The 9,368-nt window shown below is 41.1% G+C and overlaps 1 long non-coding RNA gene across 1 annotated transcript in view; it reads right to left on the bottom strand.

Annotated features, from left to right (window-relative positions):
• Positions 1-2,640: 2,640 nt before the first annotated feature.
• Positions 2,641-9,368, bottom strand: part of LOC115598749 — a 10,162-nt gene continuing 3,434 nt past the window's right edge. The window contains exon 3 of the long non-coding RNA XR_003987892.1: positions 2,641-2,680. This is a non-coding gene — a long non-coding RNA (uncharacterized LOC115598749). The remainder of the gene's footprint in view (positions 2,681-9,368) is intronic.

Raw genomic sequence — 9,368 nt, 5'->3', positions numbered from 1 at the left:
GACTTCCCAGGGCATTTAAAGCAGGCTGCATTAAATTACCCACGTTGTGCTGTCATCATTGCACAGACATTAATAATTTTTCTGTTCAAAAACATCTAGAGGCTTTGTTGATAATAAGTCAATAGTCTGTTCATTTTGAGCACTGCTACATTAGCAGTCATGTAACCTTCCTTGCTGGTGTATTGCCAATAAAGGACTGATTAACTCCTTACTTCTTAGGTGTTCACCCACGTCAGATCTTAACTGTGCAAGTATGAAACTCTGCTTGGATGCTTGAGATGCTCAGATATTTTTTTTAATAGGAATTTAATTTCTCCTGTAGACTGAGATTACTCAAGTCCAAAGACTATCCTGCTGATCAAATAGTTCCTCCTGTCTACCACCTTGCAGAAAGCTTAACAGCTCATTTGTCAGCTGTGCATTTCTCCACAGTTCCATGAGTATTTAATATTGGAAAATGTGGAGCAGCTTCAAGAGAAGACTATCTCATTACAGGTAATCTCTTGGTACCCATTCTTCTATTGAAGATGCTCCCTTTTTCCAAATATAGTCACATTAATCCTGCACAAATCATAGTAAGCAGCCTCACCACCTGAGCTCTTTAACACATACAAAAACTTAAGTAATTTTCCTGGGAAACAGGACATATCAGTCCAAATGTCCATGCCACATTCTATATCAGAAATACTTAAAATGGGATTGTCCATATCCTAGTTAAGGGTCCTGATGACTGGGCTGAGAAATGGAAAGAACAAAAGTTTCATTACCTTTTCCTTATAAGAGAGTTAGTCTGGCTTAGGTTCCCATTTTTAGGAGAGTGGTTAGCTGTGGATCCTGCAGTGCAGTTCATGTTTCTTCCTTGCCTGGATGTAGATCCCGACCAAATTCTTCCTTTGGTACTCCAAATAGAGGCTGACGTAGGGTGCTGCTTTTTTGTAGATCATGTTGTAAGGTACGATACTATCCCTGTGTCTGGAAACTCCCTCGAGGCCATGAAACCAAGGTAGCAAGATACCAAGGCACCAGTATTGCAAGGCTGAGACTAAATTTCACTTATGGATCTAGACCTCCTTCTTTCACATTATGGTCATGTTTCTGGTATCAAAGACAAACTGTGTTGAGAACAATGGCTTGTTATGGTTGAGTGAATGAAGAATAGTAGATTTTTACAAGGTTTAATTATTTGGGGAGACAAATGTGCACTATCACCAGCTTTAGCTAGTTCAAGGGACAAGAGAATTGACAGAATGTCTTTTGAGATAGATTAAATGTACCCATAAGAAATTATTTTTTGCCTTTGTTATAGTGTTGGCATGTTTTCTCAAGACTTTGATGGTATCTAGATCTATTAATCAATTTGATGTTCACTCAAGGTGAACAGGAGGAGGAAAGTAAGAATCATTTCTGTGTTGATATTAGTCACAAGTTGAACGCTAAGATCTGGTAATTGTTTGAATGGGACCTCCCTTTGCTAGCTAGTCAGGAGACATTGAATTTATTAAATAGGATTACTGGGTCATGACACCCACTCTATTGTGACTACCATTTGATCAAGCAGAATACAATGAACTAACCTTCAGACAAGGTTTTTAACACACAAAGACATCTTAAATGAAAAACACTTCTCTGTGAAGAAAATCCAACAACCTTTAGGCAAAATTTCCTTTGTAAGAGAAAGATACTGAACTGAAGACTTGCAAATCAGCTACAGAACTCAAAAAGAGGTTTCTATTTTTTATACATCAAATAGACTGCTCCACGTGGGCTCCATACAGAAAACAATGTGAAGTTGGACTCTGCCTTCTAGGCCAAATAGTCAGCTTTGATTCCTAACTCTCAAAGTGAATTTTCTGGGAAAGCCATGGGTTATATTTTATGACTTCTCTGTCAAATCTGGGACTGACATTCCCTACTCTGATTATCATAGTATAATAGAATGATTTGGGTTGGAAAGGACCTTAAAGATGATACAGTTCCAACCCCCCCCTGCATGGACAGGGACACCTCCCACTTGACCAGATTACTCAAAGCCCCATCCAACCTGTGCTTGAACACTACCAGGGTGGAACTATACACAGATTCCTTGGGCAACCTGTTCCAGTGTCTCACCACCCTCGTAGTGAAGAATTTCATTGTACATAAAGAAAGCAGGCAAAGGGAGGAATAACCCATTTCAAAGAGAGTAGTCTATTTTTTCCTGCCAAAAATGCCTGCTCCATTAGACTGAACTATTTCATCTTCTTCCAACCTGGCAAGGAGCCAGGAAACACTGGTGACCATCAGTGAATGAGTTCACAGGTGTAAGGACAAGATTAGGTTGAAAGCCATTTGCTATGAGATCACAGATTCAGTTATGGATGATAAACTGCAGTGAGTGACATAACTGTCACATAACCTAAGCCACCATCTAATCCAAGCATTTTAGAGATCCTGGCTGTTCCTAAGGAAGCTGTGCCTAATGCTGGCTCACTGCTCCCGTCTTGCCAACACCTTGAATACAGTTTATGAAACATGAGAGCTCTTCCTGTTGCCTCCTCTGATCCTGTGTAGCAGCTGCTTGTGGCACAGCTACTTGGTCATACTTGGCTACTCTGCTCCTTTCTCCAGCCTTATTTCTACAGAACACAGCGGTGAAAGTCCCTGAGAACAGGGAAGAGCTGGCATCGTGTCAACTGAAGTCCTGGAGGACCACGTACAAACACTCTGACCACAGCTTAGTACAAGCAATCTGGTGTTAGATGAAGCCATAAAAGCCTGTTCCTAGCGCTGAGGCAGAAGTGATCAGGACAGGCACAATTTTCATTTCCTGCTGTATTACCTAATGCAACACTCAACCTTTGCTGTCACAGTGGTTATGCAGTAATGGCAAAGTGGGCTGTGAGAAAGGTGATGGTGCTGGCGTGAAGGCTGTGCCTCAGAGGAAATTGCAATTATGGATTGTGAGAAAAGATTAGGTAATGCAATTTAATCACCTCCCAGCAACTGCGTGCAGCAGAGTATGGATGATTTTATTTTCGGAAAGTGTTCAGGACGGCGTGTCAGCTGGGGGAGTTTCAGCCATGTGTGTCAAAAACGGACTCGGAAACCAGAAGTTCACAGGATTTTCTGAGCATGTGTGAGGGGAAGTACTTTGAAACAGCGTAACATGGATAGGTAGGAGTTGAGGGATGGGGCAAAAACATGATGAAATGCTAAATGTCTTTTGCAAAAGATAAAGTGTTCCATTGAACAGTTCTGCTCAAGTATTAAGAGAAGAGTCTGTGGTGTGTATAAGGCAGACTTTTTTACCTCAGAAAAACACTGATGAGACTCAAAGGTCTCTCTAGTTATGCACAGATTTCCTTATGCAATACCTTTAATTACAAAATACTTCAGGAGCAGGTAATTTTCCCTCTCTCTGGTAGTTCTGTACAACCTGGAAAATGAGCTCTGATCATAGTAGAAAAAGGAACCATGCCATTAATAGTGTTACCATTGTGCATGTGTAAGATGGAATTATTTTATTACTTCAGATTTTTGGTTTTTGAAAGATCCTATGAAGTCATCTAAAGGATTTTGAAAACTAAAGAAAACAAAGGAAAACCCTTGCCAAACAAAGCAGGTGGAGTGAATGTTCAGAGTGCCTGGCCTAGTCTCATATAAGCTCAAATGTCTGGTCATCAGTCTAGAAAAAAGTGCTGAGCAAACAGTATTAATTAGGACACCTATTTCTATCTGGCACTTCTTTACTTTTCATCCATGCAGCCTCAGAGCAAACTGTGAGAAAAATGTGTAGCAGACAAGGATTCTGGGACTCTACCTTTACTTATTCCATGCAAATTTCTAGGACCTGAGAAGGAAACCCTTTTGTAAGTGGAAGCTGTAATGTCAAACACAGCTTGTTTCATGTCACTTTTTAATGTGCAGTACCAGTCTCAGTCTGGCATGAATATAGTTATTTCATTAGCAACTCAGAAGGTGAAATCAATCTTTCAAAGCCGAGCCTTTAGAATGAAGACATTCTCAGTTCACTGCAACCCAGAGGGCATCACAGTAACAGTAAAGCCCTTTGTGTGACATCCTTCCTCCTCCCCTGTGCCTTGGAAAATCTGAAACAACCATTTCTGTAAAGAATCTGTCTCTGAACCTGTCTATAAAATTGATTGGAGGGAAATGCAAATGGATGCTAACATGCAGGAGCAAAAAGATAAAAGACCAATTCATTACTGTGCAACACAGCAATGGATCGTGGTGTGACACACTATTGGGACTGCAGAAAAATAAGCTCCTCTTAGTTATCAGGGATTCAGTGATTGTTTATGACCAATAACATCCATCACCAAAAGGGCAGGGCAGTTGGTTTTGGTACTGCATCATTATTGTGTCTATCAGAAATGAGGAGGGTGTTTTGGAGAGCTGTCTGAAAGCAGATCAACATACCTGCTTTTTGGACTGAATCTTCTTTTATAGCCTGGAAAAGCATTGCATAAGAAAGTTCTTGATGATGACTTTAAAATTTTAGGAGAGCTTTCATATGTGAGAAACAGACCCACTTGCCTTTATAGCATATGCTAGGAAATACTGACACAAAGACAATAAATATCCTGCGCAGCCACATTTCTTCCCCTGAATGTCACCTGGCCCCTTTTCCAAAGCACGTGCATATAAAAGCACCATGCCAGGGCTGGCAAAAGACATTAGGATGTCCTGTGTATGTAGAGAGGTAAATCTTCAGTGAAAAGAGTCAGGATTTGGTGGAAATCTCACTATGGCTGGCTCAGGCTCATGCCCCTGTACCCCAGAGCAGCTCAGGGTGATGGGAGCAGAGTGATGCAGCTGAGTGATATGGGACTGGGCTGCTCTGTGGTGTGGTGGCCTCACACCCTGAGGTTAGAACACTTGAGGCAAACTCGAAATAACTTTTTTTAGTTTTAAACTCTGGTAAGCACCCCTCCAAATAGATGGCTGCAGATATGGGGTGGGGTAGCCTCAGTGTGTTTAAAAGTCAGTGTAACTTCAATAATGTCATTATTGGTTTGCTGCAGCCAGAGACTTAACTCCTGGTAATCAGTGTTGGAAATCTAAAGGAAAACAACCAGTTAGAAAAAGAAAAGAATCCTTCATCAAGACTGCTAAGTTAAAGGAAGCAAGCAATTAGCTTTGCAATAGCCCTTTACATCAAGTAAAAGTAACTTTCTTCTTCTATAGCAGCAGATTATTTGCCATTTCTGGTGTTACTGTTCTTGTCATGTGCTCCCTGTCACTTGGGATTTGGGACTAGGATACAGTCAGTGGAAAGCTGATGGCTTGGCAAAAATGACTCAGCCAGAGCTCATTTGTAAACTGCCAGTCCTGTACTGGAAAACACAAAGAGAAAACCAAGTTTTCTTTGTAAACAGTGGGAAATATCAACAATATCTATTGCAACTGTTATGTAAAGCCTGAATGAGACACTGCAATTTCTGGGCCACGCCTGCACTGCCGTCACAGAAACACTGAAAAACAGAACATCAGAGAGAAAAGGCAACGAGAGGAAGAGGAAAACCAAGTAAAAACCTAAAAAACTTAAGAACTCAAGAGACTACTATAACAGAGCACTAAAAAGATTATTCATAGGTATTGAACCCAAGAAACACAAGAGGCCAGCTACATTTATCGAGAAAAACAATTCTCCCTGCTGTCAGTTCTTTTGTGTGAGAGCTGGGGTTGCTTCCTAAACATGGGCTGATATTAGAGAAGCCAACGCCTGCCTCTGCTCCCTGGCTGCCTCCCACAGTCCAGAGAAGAAAACAGAGCAATCGCACACATCTGCTCTGGCTATTCTCTCCCTGGTCCTGTCACCCAACAATTCTGTGCCTCTCCTGGAGGGGTGAAGTACAGGCACCCTTGGGTTAGGTCCCTGCAGGGACTGCACAGAGTGGTTGGCTAATAAAAACAAAACAAATTTTAAAAGAAAGTGAAGGAATGGGACATTTCTATATATAACAGGGCTGGCTGTGTTTGTTCATGGGGTTACTTGGGAAGACTCTAGCTTGGGTGAACGTGAGTGCCCAGCACCCACAGGGATGCTGGTTCCCAGCTGGGATGTTGGAAGTGCTCTCCATTCAATGGCTGCTTTTGCAACCATATGCTAAGAATATGAAAGTGATAAAATTGAGGCATAAGCAGAGATTTTTGTAGGGTGACCATAAGCAGTCAGAAGTGATACAGTGCCTCTTTCCTTTCAGTACCTACCAGGTGACCTGCCTTTGGTTTTGGCACACAAAACATGATCAGATACCCTTCAGGGCTATGGTCTGCCACAGAGAAATTAAGGTAAAGGTTTACTTTCATACTGTGGTGTGCTTTCAATATAGTTTTTTCTCTTTTATGTTGTTTATCTTTCTGCTCATGTGCTGTGATTATCTGCACAGCTAAGCCACAATAGTTGTAGAAGTCAACTAAAGATGCATCTGAAATGGTGCCAATAGGGGAGAGAAAATGCTAGATCTGCACAGTATTAGTGGTGCCTGTCAAAGCCAGCCACTGTGGAAGTGTGTGTAATGAATGGCCTTTTCTTCTGCTGCTTCTAAAGTACTGGGAAGCTCTATTTCTGTCCTGTTAGGCTTAAAAAAAAAGAAAAAAAAAAAAAATTACATGCACTGCTGCTGTGTGCTGTGTTTCTGCATTGCTGTTGAGTCCATGGTTCAGCAAAGCAGATGAAAACTGCTACAATAGATTTTCAGATATTGTCTGAAAAGTAAAGAGAGGTTTTAAAACAAACTCTTGGTTTTATTTCCCCTGAAAATCTTTCCAAATTTAGGGCCTGAAGGTCCTCTGTGAAATGTAATTTCAACTGGAGTTGAAATTTTGGGGTTATTTAACATAGGTGTTGGAAAATTACAATTTGAAAGTATGTAGACAACAGCTACAACAACTAGAGTATGCAGCTCAACAGGTGGGTCTCTGTTGAGCATCTGTGCCTCTGGCCACATGGCTTCTGGACTATGAGAAGAAGTAAATTACAGCCAATGTCTCAAAACAGTGTTTTTTTGTTAGTAGTAGGGCCAGTTCCATACATCCAGTCTGCTCAGGAATGAGCACATGGTCATACTATTTTCTCTGAGTGCAGCCACTGTATTGAGAATTTTACTATGACAAAAACCCTTCTCAGCTTGATCTTTCTACTTCTTGTCAGTAAGATATCCCTTATAATTTTCCCTAACTGTGTTTAACCCCAGGAGTCCCTTGAGGAGTGTCTGGAATGACCTCTCCTAGAGAGCACCTCCCAAGGTAATCATCAGCAGTAGAGCAAATTACATTTGAGGTCCATTATTTCTACTTGAATTAGAACTAAGTGGCATTCATAGCACTGATTTGCTCTAATTAAGTACAGCTTGAATCAACTACTGAATCACAACACGGGCTCCATTCCTGAAGAAATTTATGACACTGATTTCTCAAGATGGAAATTTTAGCAGACAGTAACAGATGTTTAAATTGCTCTTCTTCTGGGAGGACCTGTACATCCAGATTAAGTGCTGAAAAATTCTATTTCCTCTTAATTTGCTTGGCTCCCACTTGCCTTCAATGATCAGAAGAATTTTTAGAGCTGATCCACCAATGACTATCCATACACCATAACTGAGCAGCACAACCTTATTGCTTTCTTGAACATTCCTGAGGTTACTGATCACTCATGGAATAAAAAAATCTAATATTGCAATTATTCTGAAGGGATAGAGAGGGCTAATCATGGCCAAAACCTACTTTTTTGTGTGGTTTTGCAGGTCATTCTTAATAGGCTGATAGCCTTCCCAAGCTGATGACTTTAAAACAACAGCACTCTTCTGCACACTATGAATCTTGTGCAAGCTTCCTCTGACTCATGCTGTTCTATAAATACTTAATGGACATTTTATTCAGAAAAAGGAAGCAGAGGAGTACAATTTCAGTAGAAATAAATGGTGCCTATTTTATAGGACATATTCTCTTGGTAAAAGCAAATAATAACTAGATTTATTTTTTCATATGGTCAGTTCTACTATTAGATTTTTAAATGATTGCTAAACTTTTAAAATGCCTGACTCAGCAATTGAGCTAGGCTGGGTTAGATTTTCTCCTACACTGTGGGCATGCTCAAGAGATCATTGATGTTCAAAGTTTTGGTGTCTTATCCACTAAACCTGATGGTAGCACCTCAAACCTATTCTGTTTTAACTAATCAAACCCAAAAGCTGGAACTTTTCAGGACCTGAAGGGAATGGATGAGCCAGAGAGGGGTGAAAAGGAAGAGGTAAGCTCTTGTGACACTGCTTTTCTCCCAGTGGCATTGAATTGTGAGCATCCCTGAAGCAGGTACCTGCAGATTCCTTCATTGAGCCCCAAAGGGCTGCACACATTTGGCCAGGTCATCAACTTTCCCAGCCTCTAAGTTTACTTGTTTGCACATCAGTTTAATATTGCTATGCCAGAAGGACGTTATGTGAAGTAAGTAATTCATTAACAGATCTCTTTAAGCTCATCAAAGGAATCCATTACAGAAATTACAAAACATTACTTCCGATGATGAAAAATTATGTACCTGGTTGCATCTCCTAATGCTTGTTGTCCTTTTTTCCCTTCCTTCCAGTTTTACTCTTGTGCTGTCACACATTTTGAAAGGTGCATGAGAGTTGGCCTCTGTCTGACCAAGTCCTGCCCATGGCCAGGTCACTTGATGCATTTATCATTGACTGTGGGTTATCACACAGGCTCTCACCACAGCAATTCATTGAGAAAAGGTTACATCAAAGATCGTGGGAGCTGCTTGAGCTGACACTGGATCAGTCATAGAATTTGCTTTTATGAATGGAGATGGTTTTCCACTGAATGCCTCTGATCAGAGCATGCTGTTATCTTTGGTGGTTTTTGTTGGTGAGGATTTAATACAGATACATTGCCCCAGTCTTGGACCCTTCCTGTGCCACAGCTGCCAGTTGTGTCAGATGGTGGGTGGTGGTTTTATGGTGTGGAGTCCCCTATCCACCAGGGACCAAGGAGAGACCACCAAGCTTATTGCACTTATAACTATTTTGAAATTACACTCAGCTTAATACCTGATCTACACAGCTCTGATTTGTTTGGATTTGTTTCCCTAGGGCGTGCCTGGTAGCCTGGACTGCTCTGCAGCAGCCATCCCTGGAAAATATTGAGACTTGCTTCCTGACATACACAGACTTTTCTCCAAGACAGCTTTCCAGAAAAGATGGATTTTGTGTTACTGTGATGATTTTACAGTGTGTACCTGTTCTGCCTTTTGGACTGAATTCTCTAGAAGTCTTGCACAGGCTCAACACCTACTCCCATAAATAGCCAGAATTAGGATTACTCAGCATGTCAGCACTAGTACTATAGGTACTTAATCTCAG

Source organism: Calypte anna, chromosome 9 (genome assembly GCF_003957555.1).
Source record: "Calypte anna isolate BGI_N300 chromosome 9, bCalAnn1_v1.p, whole genome shotgun sequence".
NCBI classification, from domain to species: domain Eukaryota; kingdom Metazoa; phylum Chordata; class Aves; order Apodiformes; family Trochilidae; genus Calypte; species Calypte anna.
Note: the sequence above shows the minus strand (reverse complement) of the source record. Positions and strands in the feature narration are given on the sequence as shown.